This window comes from Pinus tabuliformis, chromosome 7, assembly GCF_031772625.1.
Source record: "Pinus tabuliformis cultivar Carrire ecotype Pingquan chromosome 7, CPIR1, whole genome shotgun sequence".
NCBI classification, from domain to species: domain Eukaryota; kingdom Viridiplantae; phylum Streptophyta; class Pinopsida; order Pinales; family Pinaceae; genus Pinus; species Pinus tabuliformis.
Genome location: NC_142293.1, coordinates 364,975,030 through 364,996,175, shown reverse-complemented (window position 1 = coordinate 364,996,175; position 21,146 = coordinate 364,975,030).

Here is a 21,146-nt window from a genome sequence, read left to right as displayed (position 1 = left end):
GTGGACACTTTAAGATGTATACAGACCATTCCGCATTAAAATACTAGGTCAACAAGCCTGTGTTGGGGGGGAATATGGATATGGTTGTTGTTGTTTCAAGAGTATGATTTCAAAGTCAATGTGAAGGTAAGAATATTGAACGCATTGCCAGATCATCTATCACGCATTGAAACAGGAGAGGAGCCAACTAATTTCGAGGAAGGACAACCTGACACACATCTCTTTATGGTGCACAAAGTAGACAATCATTTTTCAGACATTATCCACTTCCTGACTACAAGAATGGCTCAAGAAGGATACACTAGTCAAAAGAAGAAGGAATTGGTAGTGCACGCAACATATTTTTCTATTATTACAGGTCACCTGTATAAGATGGGATCGGATGAGATACTACAATGCTATGTGCCCACTTTTGAACGTAGCAGTATCCTAGCTCAAACTCATGGGGGAGCTGCAGGAGGCCAATATGTAGGAAAAGTAATAGCGCAAAAGATTTTACTCGCTAGGTTGTGGTGGCCAACATTACATAAGGATTCCAAAGCATATTATAGGGTGTGCGCTACATGTCAGATAACCAGCAGACAATCACGGAGGGATGAGATGGCTTTGAATCTGCAGGTATCATTGTAACCATTAGAGAAATGGGCAATTGATTTTGTAGGACCAATTTAACCTCTAGGAAAGAAGATAGGCGTTCTGTACATCATCACCGCGACGGATTACTTGACCAAATGGGTGGAGGTGCAACCCATGAAGGACTGTACAAGGGAAACAACTTTGAAATTTTTGTTTGAGTATGTGTTGACCAGGTTTGGTTGCCCAAATATTTTAATGAGCGATTGCGATATGTAATTCCTTAATGAAACGATCATCGCGTTGACAGAGGAGTTTCAATTTTATCATCAAAAGGGTATGCCATATCATTCTAAGGCCAATGGGATGGTAGAAGTGTTTAATCAGATATTGGAGAGCATGTTGAAGAAGGTCTGCAATGTGGAAAGGAATGATTGGGATGTGTGTGTACCAGTTGTGTTATGGGCCTATAGAACTACTTGTAAGAAGCTTACAAGTCAGAAATCGTTTAGGTTGGTTTATGGCATAGAGGCTGTGATGCCTATGGAGTATATGGTTCCTAGTCTACGCATAGTTGCATTCATAGGGCTGGAAGAGCACCTCACGCAGCTGACAGAGCTCGAGGAAGACAAATTTTTAGCTAGATTCCATCAGCAGGTATAGATGGAACAAAAAATGGTATGGCACGATAGACACATCAAACTATGCATCTTCAAGGTAAATGATTTAGTTTTATTATGTGACAACAAGTTTTATAAATTCCTAGGAAAATTTTAGATGAGTTGGTTGGGGCCATATGTGATCAAGGAGATTACTGATGGTGGAGCAGTTCAGCTTTTGAAATTCAATGGAGATCCATTTCTGGGAAAGGTAAATGGTAGCCGATTAAAGCCATACACCAGGGATCTAGCTCGATAACTACATAATGGTATCATAGTCTTAGCACTACATGCAACTGCAAGGAGGTGTGACACTATAAACTAAACTGCCCAGATTGTAGAGCTATGCGATGATGGGTCTGCGCAAAATAGTAGGGTGTCACGGTACCATAAGAAGTGCAAAGGGAGCAGTGTTATAGGGGTGGAGACCACGTAGTGCAACCAACAAGTGACCGTTACCATCAGTCTTCATGATTTGATTGATAGAAGATGGTTAAGAGGAGCAGGAAACTAACATTTAAGGAAATTAAGGTTGAAATCAAGTGTGAAATATTTTGCCAATCTCGCATTTATGGATGGATTTTGGGGGAGTGATCAAATTTGAATTCGAATTCGCCTATAAATTACAGGTGGCCATCCAGCGAGAAACACTTTGTATTCTGAGAAATTCTAAGTTGTGTTTTCTGTTGCGCATGAATCGTGAATTCTTTGAGGAATTGCTTGCAAGTTCTATGTTCGCTCATTATTCCGAGTCAAACTGCAAGCTTATTTGAGACATCATGTTAGGACTAAGTTTTGCAGAAACTACAAGCACTAGAGAGATTGTTGCCTCTAAGGGAGCTGCCCTTAAGGTTGTGAGTATGGAGGTTCCAGCAACAGTGCCTACGGTGCCAAGGTCACCTAGGTTGAAGCCTATGCCAACGAGAGAGGTCCCTAAGACGAAGAAGGATAAGCAAAATAAGTTGATGCCAGTGCTCAAGTCACCAAGGAAACATGTAGCTACATAGGAATAGTGGAAAAAAAAGCCAAGCACAAAGGAGAATGGGAAGGTGGTTGATCTAGTGGCAGAGGAGGGCACAAAGGATATTGACATTGAGGGGGTGGACCATATTTCAACACTGCTCGAGTATGTCCCTCCACAAAAGGGCAAGGTGAAGGTCCCAAAGGACCTAGATGCCAGATAATCCTCTCTCAACACTCCCCTATTACTGGAGAATATTACCTTTGAAGGTCTGCACTTGGCACAGGTCCCACATTTGAAGCTGGAAGACTGGGATTTGGCAGACCTTGAGTAGTTCCCCCACCTTGCTACCAACACCTTCATGTACAGGTTTTCCTACAAGGAGTCTCGAGTCATCACGTTGGAGCTAGTGGAATGGATTCGCGGAGTCAAAAAGTCATGGCTATTGAACTTGTTATGGGTGCCAGACTACCATCAGTAAAACATAAACCTAATAGTCATCAGACAAATGTTGTGCCTGGTACACAACGTGTGCCTGTGGCTGAATGATTTGATCCCCATAACCAACATGCTAATCCACAAAATCACATTATTACCGCACTCTGGGATGAATCAAGCCAAGGTGTTTGGTGGAAAGATGAGTGAGCGCGACCTCGATGAGAAGATGAAGGACAAGTTTAAGGTTGTCAAAAAACCACACGAGTATTCAATTACCAGCATTAACGATCCAGCGGCCAATATTGTCATGCAAATTATGGCTGGCAAGGTGATGAGAAAGTGTCATGTAGACAAGGTGCCGAGACCAGTAGTTTCTTTGGTGGCTCAATGCGCGGAAGGCATACAGTTCAACTGGGCACACTACCTGTGTTGCGAGTTCCTTGGGAACTATAAAGGGGTAGAACACGAGTAAGACTTTTCACTATTTGTGGTTGTTGCTCTCAATAGTACTAGTCGCATGGGACCAGAAGTAGAAAAGTTCACGTCTCTTTGGGCCATGAAAGATGCTGCGTAGGTGACGGAAAGCAAAGACTTATGGGTGTTGATGGAGGCAAGTATTGGCATGGTCATCAACCAGAATCTGCACTTGTCACCAACTGTGTTCACGTAGTTGTCAGTGTACGCAGAGTTCAAGGCAGACTTCCACCATCTTTACATGTGGTCACACAAGGACCCTAACCAAAAATGGTTTGACTTACCCTACTTAGCCACAGATGATGCTATTGCAGAAGTTATCAAGCATTGGCCAATAGACTGGCACCTTCCATCTGATGAGGCTGCCAGGACTAGCAAGTCCATGGAGAAAAATAAGATGGAAGTAGCAAAATAGAAGGTACAACCATTGGCTGAAAAGAGGAAGAAATAGGTTGAGGAGAAGGCCTGAGTAGAAGCAGAGCACGACACAAAATAACAGGCATAGAAGGAAGAGTGCGGGTTCAATAGAAGCTATAAATCTCATTTGCCACAAATAGAGGAAGAAGAGTGGTCAGATCAAGGTGACAGAGATCGGTAGGAAAGTACTCCCTTTTGGGTGAAGCGGTATAGGGAGCAGGAGAAGGAAGGACTGCGCAAGAAGAAAAATGCCTCCAAGTCGTCGCTAGAACCCATTACCTTGAGAGAGGGTGACTTGGATGATAATGCTGATAAGGTGCAAGACACAATAGTAGAACTGTTGCAATAGTTTGAGAAGAAGCAAAAGAAAGCACTGGTCACCATACGGTTGGGTCTACACGAGCTACAGATCCAAACAACTAGACTACAAGCCGATGCAAGACAGAGCAACTTGACATCAACTAGTTTGGTGTCGGGGACCGCTCAAGCAGTACAGTTAGTTTAGTTAATGGATCTTAGGGCAATCACACTACCTGATGGAGCTTTGAACATGGAGGTGGCTGCTGACAAGGTGATTGTTATAACCTTGAAGAATGTGGGCCTCAACTTGGCCGCGCTCCCCAATGAGTTCCTTCACACCTTACAAGCAGGTGTGATCGCAAAGTTTAAGGCTCGGGAGTAGTGTATGCTGAGCATGATCAACGAATATAAGATTAACAATGAACAGATGTTCGTTGACAAGATAGCAGCGCTAGAGGCATGGAAGAAAGTTCAGGAGCAGAACGAGCGAATTGTAGCCGTGGTAGCCAAAGCATGTAGAACAATTCTAGAACTGCATATACTAGAAGAAGCAACATTGGAGGCGAAGATTGGGAAGTTGGATGCAGGTGTGCACGATGCAAAGACAGAAGTGGTCAAGGTTTAGTTTCAACTAAACCTTAAAATTATAGAGCTTGAGTTGAAGTCACAACCTTCAACTCCACCAGTGGTAAGAGAATGACAAGAGGCAGTTGTAAAGGATGGAGTCACAACAGTAGATGCCGTGGTGGATGTTTACACCGCACTCTTTAAGAAGTCCATGAAGGTTGTCACGATGCTCCAGGAAGATCGTAACCTACAGAGGTTGAACACGGAAGCACATGAATTGCAGCAGTAATAGGACAAAGCAAGAGTGATGGCGCGCACTGTTGCTATATCACTACTATTCTCTAAGCTGAATGAGGCAAAGTAGTTGCTCAAAAATGTGGAGGGAGCACAAAGGAAAGAGGCAGTCCTCAAGGCTAGATTGGGGTCTTAGCTGGACGAGGCCTATGTTATCTCTGCAACCATTGAGGAGAAGCTAGAAAGCCTATAGAGAACACAATAGAAGATAAAGGAAGATAGTGCAGGACCAACAACAAAGCAGCTGGTGGAGCAGATCAAGCAGGCAGCCACACAGAGTGCAGTTGAGATAGTAGTGGTGCAAGTCAAGCTAGGAGGTCTCCACAGTAAGATCTTTGCACCAGTGGAGTGACTCGAGGGAAAGTCACGATATTTGTGATGGGGTCCTGTTGGGACAGCGTCCCATGCAGTCAATTTTGGGGCAAAAAGACGAAGTTTTGGGGCATAAAGCCCAAGCGTTTGTTAGGTGAAGAGTAAAGTCTCTACAAGTTGTGGTCACGGAGCACGTAGATGGTAAAGTGTCATAAAGGGTTTTATCCTTCTATTATGTAAGTTGTGTCGACTTGGATAGACCTACCCATGGTCTGCAGACCATGGGATTGTATAAAAAGGATAGTCTTTGAGAGTCTAAGGGAGCAAACCAACAAAGAATGAAGATGTACTGGGTCATTAGTAGTAAGAGAAAAGAAGTCTTATAGTAGAAGAGAGGCTTTGCAGCTGTGTGCACAGAGGCCTGGAGTAGATTTCACAACTGAGTGCGCAGACCCCTGCAACTGAGTGCGTAGGGAAGTCTTGAGTCTGTAAGAAGAATTGAATTATCAATAAAGAGATTATTCTAGAAATATCTGTGTTTTTTCTATCTATTTTTGCTATGAATGAATGCGCTATTATGTTATGATGAATGATGGGTTTATGAGTTAATACTATATTGATGCGCGATTTTACATGAATTACATTTTCATATAAACACAAGTTATAATAACTATTTATGCAAAGAATATCTTGTTGCATGTTAATGTTATCAAACACTTAAGCCGATCTCAGTAAATACAGAACTAAGGGTAATTACAGAGATGCGTAAGTAGTTGATTCACTTGTTGAGGGTCCACAAAAGACAGTCATAGACCCTCACAGAGGTATAGAATCTGATTAAGATAACTTATATCAATAAGCCCTCAGGGCTTATCAATCTGTGTGAAGGCAGGTTTAGGGCATAAAACAACATCACGCTCATATCTGGGTGCAAAAACTTGGTTCCAACATCCCCCCACACTGCTTCAGGTGAGATTTCCATCTGCACTCCACAAGTTGATGCCGAAAGGGCCAATGGTGTATGGATTTGTTTGGAAAACTTAACTCTGAACCTAGGTTAGGACCCACTAAGCCAACACTAGTCATCAACAACCATCATTTACCATAATATAAACATATAATATAAGCAACATAGACAACATCATGAACATCTTCATCATCAAGAATCATAGAGTAGAAATTATATGAAATCATCATAAACCCATCACTCAACAAGAAGCAATCATAATGCCAACAATGCGGTATTAGAGTCATAGCAGTTTCTCCCTCTGAACCTATGCCAACCATCAATTATGATCATATCCATCTTAGAAAATACATCAAAAACCATATCAGTAATGAAAACATATGGTCAACTTATATGAATCAATCATCGTTTTTACACATCATAAGGCTATCACCATCAAAATGCAACAAAACAATGTTAGAGTTATAAATAATGAAATGATGAAAGCATATAGGAAGTTCCCCTTGAATCTGTGCCACTGCTTTTCTATTACTAAGGAGTATGCATGACTATCTAACCTAGAAACCAAGTATATATGCAAATTTATTTCATATTGTTGACAGTGTTGGACCCGTAAACATGTGAGGGGATCTCCCCAGTAAGAAGTCCCAACTAGATGTCACACTGTTTGGAGTAGGAATCCCAGCAGTGGATAGTAAAGCAATGCCTTGATTGCGATAACTTTTAGAGGTAAGTTTGATATCTTTGTCGGAAGCAAGTGTGTGACCTTGCAACGAGTCTAGTGAAATGCATGGGGGGTTCTAACACAAGGAGGGGAAAAAGATGTGTGTCCCTTAGAAGCTTGTAATAGTACGCAGCCTTAAAGAAACACATGAGATGAATGGCATCACAAGTTTGAAAGAAGAATAGTCCACAATCCAAAGTGATGAGTTAAACCAACAACTGAACTTCAACAAGATTCATACAATCATATACAAAATATTTCATAAACAAATGTGTAAGTTAAATAAAATACATTGCTAGAGCAATGAGAATAGTCCAACTACAATAACAATATATGTATGAATACATGTTGTCTCTGTTAGATATTATTAAATGAAAGTCCCATCCATACATACACCATTTACAACCATTAGCCCAAATAGTGGAATGTTACAATCAGCACCGCTTGCTCCTCCAAAGAGTAAAGGGTGGGGTGACCCTTGACATTCCCCTTTGACTCTTGGACTACCCTCACGACTCTTCACATTACAACAATGACTATTCACATTCTACTAATGACACTTGGAATTTCACTTACAACATGTTTATAATAATACAATTTCCACCTCTACCCATGTGGGACAAAAATAGGATTGGGTCAACCTGAAAAGACAAACAACATCACTCGGGGTCTTGGGGAAGGACCAACTCAGTAAGCTCCTCACAGTGATCTTCAGTGACGAACTGATACCAAGCTTGATACTACACTATTGTGTCCACATACTATTTGATGACATCTTTTCCATAGAGGACTCTTGCCTCCTTGGCTACTAGGTATATTGTTCTGAAACCTTTGTCCAACTCATCTTGAAACATGCATAGCATTTTCTTGAGTGTGGCTGGACTAGTCATGTACCTTTGCATGCTCTCTACACTAAGCTTCAAGTCATCATTGGTGGCTATGTGCATCAACTGCTATGTGTACTTTTCGACATCGAACATCATTTCATTCTTCTTCATGGCCTGGATGAGGGTTCCGATGGAAGGGATCTTGGACGTTGGCACTATGATGTACAGACTCCTAAACAACCATGCATAGGTAGCCTCAATGCTAGTGATGAGTAGAGGGAGCTTCTCATAGTTACAGATCAACATCTGAATCTATGCTTTGTCTAGCTCAGCCTCTGGCTTCATCTTCATGTGCAATTAAAGTGAGGTTCCCTTTTACCTCATTATCCATTCTTGCATGTGCACAATAGCAGTGTGAATGTCTTTGACAGTTAAGTCTATCTACACGCATTGTTACTTAAAGCCGTATAGATGGACAACCTCTTTGTGCAAGGTGAGAAATATTCTATACACTCTCCGCATGCTGACATCCAAAGTTGATATCTCTGCCACTATTTCTTTCTTCATTTATGTCATGTTGGATACCCTAGACTGATTTTCTCTCTTCCTAGCCTCTTGCAAGTCCTTCACCATTTGATCATTCTTTACTATCAAGAACTTGACCGTTGAACTCATGGCTTTTGCTTAAGCCTTAGAAGCCTCGACCATGGAAATTTGATGTCTTCCAACATCTGGTACAATCACCCTTTCTTCTGTTTTCACAGGTGATGTATGATCATCCAGGATATTCTTTCTTCATCCCCATATAATCCTCTATTATGACTCATCGAATCTTAGATTGTACACATCTGTCTCTTGATAATTATCAAGGGGAACAACTCCTCCTTGCTCGTTTGGGACTGGTTGTGATTCTATAGGTGGAGGATACTCTGGTAGATCTCAGATTCCCTTGGCATGAGATCGATATCTTGGTCCTCTAGCTCTTCTTCCGTCTCCATGTTTTTTACCTCAACCAACTGCTCAACCTGTTGAGAAAGTTCCTGAACCTGCACCTGCTCACCTTCTTCTTCATTCGTTGGATCCTTTGTTGTCTCAAACTATATCTATAGATTTTTCTCTATTACTATGCCTTATCCCTCTTCCTATTCATTTTTCTTCCTTTCTTCCTTTTCTCTCTTCCTGAGCTCCTGTTCCACTTTCATCTTCTTCTCCATCTCTTGCAATCTCCTCTCTGCCTCTTCCAACCTTTGCTTGACTCTTCTCTTACGCTTTACTCTCCTTTCGCATTGTCACATATTTGCATCTAACTCCAAAGATACTCTCTCAATAAGTGGCTCTTCTTTGAACTTGTAGATTTGCTCAGCCTCTTCATTCTCGGAAATATTCATATTTCCTTTGTCTTGCTATGGTTTATTTCTCACTATTATCATTGTTGTTTCTTGCTATGGTGTTGTTGCCTACAATGCTACTTTCCATTCTACAACCATACTGACCGATTCATGAAACCTAGAGGAGTTATAGAAATACCTCCAGGGATCTTCCTCTAGCCAATGACATGGCCCATGGATCCATGGGTAGTAAAACTTCACAAAGTGGTTCTTGCATATGCAGTGGGGATCATATGGATTGAAGCCCTTGATATCAAACGAAAAATTATTCAAGTCCTCAGTATTGACATCTGCATCTTTCAATATACATATCTCGTACAACCCAATCTGCAAACAAAGAGTGGGCTATGGGGCCTTCTTCCTCCTATGCAGTCGTGTTGATTACCTTGTGGAGATATGGCATGCAACCTCTTGCATTACTAGCTTTTTCATGGAAAACCTTGGTAGCTCATGTGGGGGCTTCTCCATGCTAAACATCCTGATGAAGGTACCACCACGTGAAGCATACCGATATGAAATGTTAAGTAATGTTTGCAATGTTTCCTAGTACATGCAAGGTGGATCATGTTCAAATATCATCCTATATTGCGGGGCGATGAAGTGGTCAGATAACCTCGCCATGAATCCTCATTAGTTGTACTTAGAGAGAAACTTGCAATAAATGTTCACAACTTCCTTTGATGATGTCCATGTCCAACCCATGTGAGGGAACTGTTGCTAGGCACATATTGCATCAAGCAGCTACATGGACATAAATAATATTTCGTTTCCATCCTTAGGTGGATTTCGGACATTAGAGACATGCAATTTCAGCTGAAGAGACAACACGTCCAACCAGTTGAAAGGCCTTCCTTTATTTTCCAACTTATTTAGTATAACAACCCAAACCTGTGGCAAGGTATTCATTTTCTCTTGACCACACAAGTGACATGCGAATATGACCAAAAGTTGGTAAGCCTTCCTTAGTGACTTTGTCTTATAGACCTGGTTGGGTGGCATCCTAAACATTGATGGCTATTTTACCCAACATTTCATGATGTCTGTAGTGTTTACATTGCTGTTGGGATTGAAGAACAATGCATCCATGTAGTTCATTGGCTGTGAAAGGTGATACATTTGGTGGTAGTTTTCTGACCTGAATGTGGAAAGTTGTGTTCCACTAGTATTTCTCAATGTCATATTCTTGGGATCTGTATGTGAGACAACCCAGTGAATGATATCTGGGCATGGGAAGGTATGGTACCTACATGCACCCCTTGACAAGCCTAATTTTTGAATATTGACATAGAATTGTCGATATTCCAGATCTTCCTTGAAAATCCTTGCAAACATGTCATTTATTTCTTGCCATGTGATCTTCATGTCCTTTAGTACAAATAATTGTGTGTCTGCATAGATGGGAAAGTTCATTGCAACCTTTTCAACCACATCTTAGTGTTATTGTTTAGAGTGTCCTATGATCCATCTGTCCTAGAAACCATGATGCTCATACTGCTAAGAGACTCCTCAACAACTGATGTACTTGGAGATAGACCAGACACCCACGACAAGCAAATGTCAGTTTAAAAACACAAAGCACTTCGAGGATCAATCACGGAACAATTTAGGCGACTGTTGGGCAAGATTACATAGTAGTGACTCTGAGAGGCTGGGATACTATCAGCTGGAACTATCCATTGTGCAGTCCCAACTAGAAATGAGACTGGAACTACGTGATGAACAGTTTAGTCAGCAGTCCAGCTCAGTTGAATGTGGACTGGAACTACGTGATGAACAGTTTAGTCAGCAGTCCAGCTCAGTTGAATGTGGACTGGAACTACGTGATGAACAGTTTAGTCAGGCTTGATTGTTGGTAGATCCTAGTGGGTAAGACTGGGCATTGTCTCCTAGAACTATGCAGAGCACAACTATAGGCTAGTGACAGGAAAATTCAGCATAATTCCTGGAGACAAGGTAGCCTACATTTTCCCAAGAGAAACTCGCAAATGAGTAGATCTAAATGCACGAGTGAGGGATGGTGTAGATGGGAGTGAATGATCATGAATGTAATCAAAACCAATGCAGGAATCAGTGAAACGGGCAAAGTCATTTCAACAACAACTATTAGTGAACAAACAATTTTATGCATGCACCACTTAAGAAAGATAATGCAAAACTTGAAACATCACTTATACAATTTAAAACAAACTAAAATTCCAACGCTTTTTCAGTAAAACATTAAAAAAACACTCACACAAGCCAAGGAAATAAAAGCAACAGAAAAAGCAGCAAAAGACTTGAAAAGAAAAACTTACCCAGAAAAGTTGTGCTGACTGTGCTGGAGGTTCCTAGATGCTTGGGGAATGTTAGAGCTCTATTGCAGTGGCTACAACCACCCTCTAAAATTTTTCCTTAGCTTCGTTTTTGAGCTTCCCTTCCAACCTTGACAACAACTTGCCTTGCTTTGTCAAGATCACAAGCTTCAGTGTTTTTCTTTGTTATAGACATATTTGGGCACTGCAACCCTAGTCACATATGTACATAAACCAAGGTCTTCTAAGTCCCTAAAGGTGTTGTTTCATACCCTAAAGGAGCAAGGTCAACTAATTACATCATCTCCTAGAATTTTTTCATGAGAAACCACTCAGAATTGGTCAAAGCAGGACCATACAGACTGCCCAGTGCAAAGGGTGCAATGCATCTCACCTGCCACATTAAAAAAGTGCGATGCATATTGGGAATCCCTTTTGTAGGGTGCAGCGAGCGAGAGCAGACAAATGGCACAAGTAGTTTGCTAGGTGGAGACCCTGAGAATCTTCTAGAAGCTACTCATTTGACACTTGCCTCCCTGAATTCGCCCAAGGATGAGTAAGAGATCATGAAATCTCCAAGTGGAACCAAGAAATATCAGAGAGATGACACTAATCAAAATCCCAGAAGCTGACTCACCCCCCTACAAATATCTATAAATGGATCCCTCATCCCAGAGATCCAGAGGTTGGAATTTGGTAATTTGCAAAGAGGTGCTACTAGTTTCTCTTTGAAGACATTGTTGGGTGATCTTGCTTTGTATGAGGTGAAGAGGGATTTCAAGCGGTGAGGATGACGCTGGGTCAGACCAAGTGGTTGTAATCCTCTCTTCTACTACTTTTATCAATAAAGCTATTTGAGTTTTCCTCCATATTCTTGTGTATCTCTGAATATTGTGTTGATATATGCATTTGTATGGTCAATATATATTTGATCCTACATTGTTTACAGTGATAGATCTCTATGCTTTGATGGTATTATGCTACTGTGAATCTACAGGTGCTCTTTGCAGCTGGACAAGTAGGGAAGCACTGGTGAGATTCTGTCAAAGGAGAAAGGAAACAAGCAAGGAGCCAAGTGGAAGAGTGAGGTTGGTACTCTCTGCTTCTTTCTCATCTCTCTCTCGTAAAGGAAAAACAAGTGACTTTAATCTGTTTGTTTCTAAGATAGCTACCCATCTGAGTGGGAATAGCAGCTCTGAATAGACACTAGATTTCCCGGTAACAAAATGGCGACTCCACTGGGGACACGACTAGTTTGATTTCTTGTCTCTATTTGTTTGATTCATAAACCACAGACGGAGCCTGAAGTTAAGCCAGCTAGCCTTCGAACTACATTTTCTATGCAAGTGCAAAGTAGATCAATGCTGCTTTATTCAATCTTCGGGTTTGCTTATGAATTGAACAATTGACTTGCAAACATCCGAAGTGCCCTAGAGGTCGCTTGAGTAACCTTATTAGATCAGCTCCTGTACTTTGTAGTTACTGAATATCATTTTATTGGCCTAAATCCCTGAACTAAGCTACAAGCTGTGACCAAAAACCAAGTTAAAGTCTCATCCCTGGACCATCACACCTTCTCTTCTTGGCAATATGGATGCATCACACCTCCCGTGTGCAGTAGGTGGGATGCATCCCTGTTTCCCTGTGTTACAGGTGCGATGATCAGAAAATACTAGTTCTGCCTCCAGATTTTGGTTTTTTCTTCACTCCCTTTAGCTTTATTCAGGAGTTTTATTGTATGTGATCAGTAGACAACTGTTGAAACCCCATTCCTTTGCATCATCCACCCTCCATTGTGCAAATATTTGTGAATGTTTTTATGTATTTTTTGCCATTCACAATTCTCATTTACAAAATGGTAGCTTAATCGAACTGTCATCTTTGGATTTGAAAGTGTCGCAAGTGTCATTTTCAGTCAAGGAAAAGAATCCTTCTCTTTTTGATAGTCAATTACACTATTACTCTTGTATTTGATCTGAATTAATAGTACTTCAAGTGTCAAAAGCAGTTTTCAATTAAAAATCGCAAAGAGTCATCTTGTCTCCCTTTTGTTTTCTTTGAAAAGAAAATTGTTAGTATTGTCGCTTTGAAAGAAGATATAGTTCAGATTTTTGTTTAGCATTATTTTTGTCATTCACACATTAAGAAAGTAGAAAACAAATACATGCATGTGAATTTGCATTTAGACTGCTTGTTGATTTTGATTTAGGACAGTGCATCTAGTGTGTGCTCTCTACGCTATGTTGAAAGGATTTCGTTTCTCTTTCCTTAGTAGCTAGGATTTTCATTGCAAAAAGAAGATTAAATGACTATTTATCATCTTAGATTGCATTTTAGGAATTGTATATCTACATCATGCGGTGAACCTTAAAGGAAAACTTCTTAAGAAATATCAACTATAAAATAAATTCAATGAACATAAAAATTCTTTGGAACCTAACGCACAACATCTAGAAGTCTAGGCTAGAGACGTATTCCGGTGTCGTAAAGCCTAGTAACTGTCGCTTTCATCGTAGGTTGGGTGATTCCTCCTCTTTGAGACGAAAAGTGCCAGTATGGACTTGTGCTCCCACACACAGTCGATTATATATTGGGAGACCACAATCGGCTATATCTTTTATCCTTAGGAAGCCGTGTCTACCGCCCTATCAATTGCAATGCATTGAACACACCATTCGGGAAGATTGACTACCGTACTGTAAAAAGTATTCTGCAGTTTTGTGATTGGTTTGGTAATCCCTCTATCTAGATTCCCAGAGTAGTCTCTTTCGTTCCTTTTTAGACTCCTTAAAAGAAAAGGTCCATCTGAGCACTTGTCACTTCAAGCTCATTAAAAATCAAAGGCGACTAGAGTCATCTCTAGATTTTTCTCGACTCTTAAAAATTGAAAAAGAAAGTTGTGTCAAAGCGTCTAAAATTTATTTTAATCGGAATAACGTCACTGTTCCCTCGTTGGTCTTAGGTTGAGAAAATGTAGTCCACCAACCAAGGATTTCCCCTCAAGGGAAATCCTAGTCCTTTCTCCTCTTGGGGAGATGTTGGTGCACCTCATATGGCCACATTGTCCCTTCCAGGACTGACAATTGGCCTGCCAGTATGGCTTTTCTCGACCTCTATCGTTCAAAGCACTGTGATTCTTGAACAATCAAATCAGCAACTAGATGATACTAGAGTTACCCCCCAACCTTCTACTTTGTCTGTCTCTCCCTCTCCTTCTTTCTCTTCACTTGGTGAAGATAGTAAAACTAAAAAACAAGTAACTAAGAAGAACAAGAAAGGGAAGGAGAAGAAGAAGAAGGAGCCAACGGCAAAAAGGGGTAACCATGCATCGTCTAGCAAAAATCCACACATTGCACTGTCCAAACCTAAATCTCCATGTGTGATCTACAAAGGGGACCACTATCATCGAGATTTTCCTTACATCCCACGGATCTTAAGGGACTGGTCTCCCCGCTTGCACAATCCAGTGTCATCAACCTCTGATGATCATGTTGAGAGTAGACCGTCAACTAGTGAAAACGAAGTCACCAGAGAGAAAGGAAAATCTAAATTTCCTTGCAGACTGTGTGAAGGTTATCATTCCCTCAACCATTTTCCCTTCCTGAACGAAGCTCAAGGAGTCTTGGATAACCTTCCTGCATCACCGCAGCAACTCCCTCCTGGATACAAGAAGCTCTTGCCGAGTCCATTGCTAGTTGAAAATCTTACTGATGCACCTTTGTTGTTAGTTAAAGCACCTATCATTGAATATAAACTCTCTGAGTCCACATCGGACCAAAGTCAATGGGTCGAGACGATAGTCGAGCCCATCTTGTCTTCAGAGGATTTACCTTCGGATGATACAGTCACCAAAGAGAATGAGAACGACACCGTTTAAATTCTTTTTGTAAACACAGACTCTGATGAACATGGTGGCAATCTACCCGTTCCTTAACCGCAGGAAGGAAGTTCTTCAGAGTTGTATCTGGCCATTTATTCGGTCCCACCTCCAAGCAACCTAGTCGTTTCCTTTGATTGGAACCGACTAGGCAGACCTTGTTTACCGTCTAATGTACCATTCCAAATCATAGTGCAAACTTACAGAATGGTCATGGTTGGTACCATCACAGATGAAGGGGCTTCTATGAGTATCCCTTCCTCGACTGCTTGGAAAGCGCTTGGTTCACCATCTCTTTTTCCTGAGATGTGAAATCTGACAGGCTTCGATAAAGGAACCAGTCGACAATTAGGGATCCTTCCAAGTTTTCCTATAACTTTGAGAAGGAAAACCGTTTATCTGAATGTAATGGTAGTCCAAGGACCTTTAGATTACAATCTACGCCTTAGGCGTGACTACATTTATAACATCAAAGTTATTGTTTCCTCACTCTTTTGAGTGATGTGTTTTCTGCATGAAGGAAGAGTGGCCCAACTTGTAGATCAACTTTCACTCCCCGGTTCACACGTAGCTAATAGTCAAATTCCATCCATAACAGGTCTTTTTACACAAGGAATGTCTCATCAATCCCCAGTCTGTCCACCTGATGAACACGAGTGATTCGGTGGTTGTGACTAAAACCCAGGGGGCATGCACCCTAATCTGCTTTGGCGGGAAAACTTCAGGTATAGGGTAGGTTTCTGTGGAGGATATATGACTAGTCTCACACACCCATCTGTTTAGGAAAATGGGATTAGACTAGAATAAGATACCTCTGCCAGAAGGTATGCCTTTCCTGACAGAGCGAGTGTTTTGTCAGCAAATTGAAGGGTAACCTAGGTATGCCTTTCCCGATAGAGCAAGTGTTTTGTCTACAAATTGAAGGGTAACCTGGAAACTCTACTTCGCTATACCTGGGGGCATGCAAACCTTTTTGCGTGAAAGTGAAAAGTGACCATTTATTTTCCTAGTTTGTAGATTCTTAACCCTTTAAACTCGTAGGATTGGTCGTTCCTAGCTTACATAATAAAAGCAGTCGGAGCATAATTTTGAATGGTGCAAGCTCCCTAAAAAATGAACCTATCGATGAGACATCCTTATTATATGACTGGCACGAGCAGTTTTATGTGAAGTTCAAGCTCGTTAAAAATTAAACCTAGCAATGAGCATATGTTCCACCAGAGTTTAAGCTCATTAAAAAATGAACCCACCTCTGGTAAATAACCATTGTGAATTATTATCATCAGCTTTTGAGCCTTGGTCGTGTTCTTACCATCACCTCCACTCTGTTTTAGCCAATCATTCGCCTCTATTTTATTGTTTACCCCTTTTGAGGAATAGCTGCAATAAGTGATCCTATTAGCCACCTTCTTTACACTGCCGTGATTAGGAAAGTTCCAAACCTTACCTTGAACCAGCTGCTATCTGAAAACATCACTCGTTCCTCAAAAAACGAGTCTCCTTTAAGCTCTCTTCATCTGACTCGTAAAATATGAAAAGATTGCCAAGCAATTGGCCTCTCCAGCTCGTTAAAGTGATCGGAAGTGTTATCCCTCCTCTAGATTTTAATCTTTTTTGGACCCGAGGGATCATTACACAAAAATATCAAACGTTTGTCTTGTTAGGCTCATTAAAACTATCAAAAAGTCATCCCTTTCGCATTGTTTTATACTTTTTCGGACTTAAGGGATTATATTACGAAAAAGGAATATTGGAGTTTCCTTTCCATCTCTTTTCATACTCTCTAAAATTGAAAAGGACCGAGTTATCATTGTCGTTAAACTTGTTAAAACAATAGTGACAAACTTGTCCATTCATACAAGAGCGAGTTTCATTATCGCTAGACTTGTTAAAACATAGTGACGGGTTTGCCTGAAGGGAAAATTATAGAAAAAGCATATGTTATCCTCCTCAAGCTTGACAAAAATAAAGAGGTACTGGTCAGAAATGACTGGGGAAAATTGGGAAGAAAATTTGAAGAAACTTTATTGGTAGAAGGTCGCTCTTGAATAGGACACTTTTCACTCCATCACCATGATTGAGTCAAGTTGGGTTATTTCGTTCACCGGTCATATCACCATTGGTCCACCGTACCATCCACCTTTGGGGTTAATGCTACCAATCCATTTTAGTGTCACCGATATGTTCAAGAGAAGTCGATCAGACAATTCACCTACCCATCTTGTGTCTCATCCACTACAATACCCTCAAGCTTCATTCTTTCATGACTACCACCCTGAACCTTGTATCATTAGATTGTTTTCACCTCTAAAAAATCATTTTCTCCATTCTATGTCGTAGATGTGGGATCCATTAATGCCTTCCTACGACGGGTCACTTCTTGTCAACATCAGCTTATTATCCAAGAAGCCGACTTAGGGACAACCCTTCCAGTACTTTGAAGCGTGCATGCCTCAATGGCAAGTTTCTCACTTCCGGTGACAAGTTCACATCAATGGCCTTCGACCAAAAGATTTTGCGTGGTGTTTGACATCGACTCATGTATTCACACCACGTGAATTGTACTGTTGTACCTTGAGGATCATCATCATCATCGGTGATTCCTCTCGCACCTGTTAACAGCTTACATCATTGGCTGGTAATCAGGCGATGTCCTTCCATGTTTGACATCAGAACATCTTTTCACATGGATCGACTTGTACTTTCGGGCGAAGATTGAATGAGTTTTGAAGACCCCAGATCTAGTTTCATCCATCCAGGCTATGATATATTCAGGAAAATAAAGACATCAAATGTACATCATTGTTGCACAGATAATCATCCAAACTAAGGGATGATGGCTCTACCAGAATCATCAGTCTGCACACAGATGGTTGTCTGTCCTATGTACATGAAAATGAATTTATCAAGTTGAGCATGGGAATGCCCGCCTCAGCTAGATCATGAAAATATTATGAAGATAATGTATTGTATTGTATCTTATTATAGGTCATCTTCCAGTGCGAAAAACCTTGGATCCTCATTATAAATCATTTCACCCGACATCAAAAGATTTACAACCTCATGTTTTAGGGGGCAACTGTTATAGACATATTTGGGCACTACAACCCTAATCACATATGTCCATAAACCAAGGACTTCTAAGTCCCTAAAAGTGTTGTTTCATACCCTAAAGGAGCAAGGTCAGTTGATTACATCATTTGCCAGAAGTTTTCCATGAAAAACCACTCAGAATTGGTCAAATCAGGACCATACAGACTGCCCAGTGCAAAGGGTGTGATGCATCTCACCTGCCACATGCAAAAAGTGCAATGCATACTGGAAAGCCCTTCTATAGGGTACGATGAGTGAGATCAGACAAATGGCACAAGCAGTTTGCTAGGTGGAGACCCTGAGAATCTTCTAGAAGCTGCTCATTTGACACTTGCCTCTCTGAATTCGCCCAAGGATGAGTAAGAGATCATGAAATCTCCAAGTGGAACCAAGAACTATTAGAGAGATGACACTAATCAAAATCCCAGAAGCTAACTCACTGCCTGCAAATATCTATAAATGGAACCCTCATCCCAGAGATCCAGAGGTTGGAATTTGGTAATTTGCAAAGAGGTGCTGTTGGTTTCTCTTTGAAGACATTGTTGGGTGATCTTGCTTTGTATGAGGTGAAGAGAGCTTTCAAGCTAGGAGGATGATGTTGGGTCAGACCAAGTGGTTGCAATCCTCTCTTCTACTACTTTTATCAATAAATCTATCTGATTTTTCCTCCATATTCTTGTGTATCTCTGAATATTGTGTTCATATGTGCATTTGTATGGTCAATATATATCTGATCCTATATTGTTTACAGTGATAGATCTCTATGCTTTGATGGTATTATGTTGTTGTGAATCTACAGGTGCTCTTTGAAGTGGGACATGTAGGGAAGGAGTGGCAAGATTCTGTCAAAGGAGAAAGGAAACAAGCAAGGAGCCAAGCGGAAAACTGAGGTTGGTACTCTCTACTTCTTTCTTATCTCTCTCTCGTAAAGGAAAAACAAGTGACTTTAATTTGTTTGTTTCTAAGATAGCTACCCGTCTTAGTGGGACTAGCAGATCTGAATAGACACTAGATTTCCCAGTAACATGCTTGCATAAAGGCAACATGTTGATCACAGCTTGATCAATTCCCCTCATAGGCTGTTTACCCAGACTTGGTTCAGCTGCAAGCTAAGCAACTTCCCCAAGAAAATTGCGCATTTCTGGAGGGAAACCAACCTTCCCTCCATAAATTGCACAATCCTGTCTGGCACCCTGCTCGGCTCCAAGATTGCGCAATTCTGCTAGTCAACACTCCCAGCAGGAATTGCACGATTTTACCCAGCAGGGCTACTCAGCCTAGAATTTGTGCAAATATGGGTAGCAGTTAGCTTCTCTGTCCAGAAATTGCACAAATATCCTAGACAGTCAGCCCGGCTCCCAAACAGAAATATGCATTTCCTTCAAGTAGTAGAGCAGTCTCTTGCATGTGCAACTGAGTCGATCGGTTCCCTCTGGGACCGAGCAAAACATACTTGCATGCATGGGCTACTTCTCCCAAGGCATCATGCAAAGGAATCACATGTTTCAGGAATCATTGTTTAGTAGTTGGAGGTTACATGCAAGGATCATTTTAGAAACCTCCCACCAAGTGTCGCTTTCCCTAGATTTGTGGCATGAGCGTCACAACCTCGATGTTATCAAAACTCATCAACCGGATGCTGCAGAGGTCATTCCTCACATCAACCTTGTATCTTTGACATCCCACATCACATCTAGGAGCAATTGGCATACTCAGCTCATCTGTTTTGGGGAAAGCCCGCTTCCCATGCCTTGTGTTCCATTTTTGTCACTTTTTTGTGTTTTTGCTTGTATGAGTATTGTTTTCTTGATTTATTTGAAATTTTTTTGTCATTTACATGTATATTAGCTTGTCTTAGCACCGTTTCAATTTTCATCAACACCTCACTGCTATAGCATGCATGAAACTATTTTTTGCGAACGGTCGCTGATTTGGCGACTCGCCTCACCCACATGCATATTGTTCCATTTTCTAAATCTGTCATTCACCATATTCATGCATGATCATTCACTTATTCTTACACTTAGTATCAGCATGAATTCACACTCACATTCACTTTTAGTTGCTCTTTAACGAGTCTGGCCAACCTCGGTTTGGACTCTGCCTCACTAAGACAGAATTGCATAATCCTGTGATGGAAGGTTCTGCCTTCCTCTCCCAAAATGTGCATTTCTTCCCAACAACTATTCCCCAGGCCTGCTTTGCACAATCCTTAGGGATAGTGACTGTTGGTCAGGAAAATTGTGCAATGCAGTCACTGAGCCTGCAACCATTTCTAGCTGAGATTGCACATTACGCAATTCCAGTAGTCAGTAGCCAGACTAGACTCTGCATTGCATAGTTCCAGTAGTCAATTAGTCTCCCAGCAACCCAGACTGTGTCTTGTGTAGTCTTGGCAATCAACCTCCTGACCTCTTGGCCGAAATTGCGCAACCTTCATGATCAGTCACACAGGTATGTTGCAAGTCATTTCTGAAGTTAACTTTGGTTTTTGACTAACATATTTCTCGCAATGAGTGTTGCCATGTCCCCAGGTATTACAAGGGCTCATCTGCCTCTCAGTAGTGTAGGTACAAAGGTTTCCAATAGAGCAGATTCGAAGACATCATTCAGAGCATACCTCAAGATGCAGTCGATGAGCTTGCCTACTCACGAAGACATCAAGTTATTCATAGAGAAGGACATCAAGATATGATAGAAATAGCATCACAGTGAGTAGCACCATGAACAACAGTTGAAGGTAGCAAACACAGCGAATGCAAGAGGAAGGTTGTTGACAACACAGAGGTGGGACAAAGTTGCAAGATCAAGTAGATCCAATGATAATGAAAGCAATTTTGGAGACTCAGGCTATCAAGTGACGATGCGACATGAATGTCACGTGAAGATAGAGGATGGAACAAAGAGAATTGCACGTGCTAAAGCAACAACTCAAGAAAGAACATGAAGCTACACAGATAGACAAATGAGTTGCATCAAGATCA